We start from the raw sequence: 607 nt of genomic DNA on the forward strand, positions 1-607 counted from the left end.
GAATGCGGATCCGAGAAGACTGGGGAGAGGAATGGGGAGAGAATGGGGAGATGAGAGACTCGGGAGAGGAACTGGGAGGGAGAGTGGGGGGGAACTGGGAGAGGAACTGGGGAGAGGAACTGGGGAGAGGAACTGGGGAGAGGAACTGGGGAGAGGGAGCTAAAAAGAAAACTAGGTGAGAGGAATCTTGGGGCACAGGAACTAAAAGAGAAAGAAACTGGGAAGAGGAAGTGGGGGAGATGAAGCTGAGGAGTCGGAGGGGGAGGATGGGGAAGGGGGGGAAGAAGAAACTAGAAATAATAACCCTGTGCAAACTGTATCCGGAAGGCTACAGTTTGCACAAGCAGGTAAGAAAAAATACGGAAAAAATAATATGTTGTTAATTCATCGGACTATTACTATTCATAACGCAAAGTAAAGTCAAGGAGAGAAACAAATCAGAGAATAACAAAAGGCTAAATAAAATAAGGAGAGGAAGAAACCGCGTCTGAATAACACGGGAGCGAATAAAGAAGGCGGGCGGACAAATGTTATTTCTTCGTCTGTTTCTGTTAATATTAATATATACTGAAAGTGTGATGGGATTTCAAGATCAGCCAAAGAAATG

At 45.5% G+C, this 607-nt stretch overlaps 1 protein-coding gene across 1 annotated transcript in view; it reads right to left on the reverse strand.

Annotated features, from left to right (window-relative positions):
- LOC119585772 (tyrosine-protein phosphatase Lar-like) overlaps nt 1–607 on the reverse strand; it is a gene marked incomplete at its 5' end in the record, with an annotated part of 244,437 nt that overhangs the window by 243,195 nt on the left and 635 nt on the right.

The sequence above is a fragment of the Penaeus monodon genome, chromosome 20 (genome assembly GCF_015228065.2).
Source record: "Penaeus monodon isolate SGIC_2016 chromosome 20, NSTDA_Pmon_1, whole genome shotgun sequence".
Classification (NCBI taxonomy): Eukaryota; Metazoa; Arthropoda; class Malacostraca; order Decapoda; family Penaeidae; genus Penaeus; species Penaeus monodon.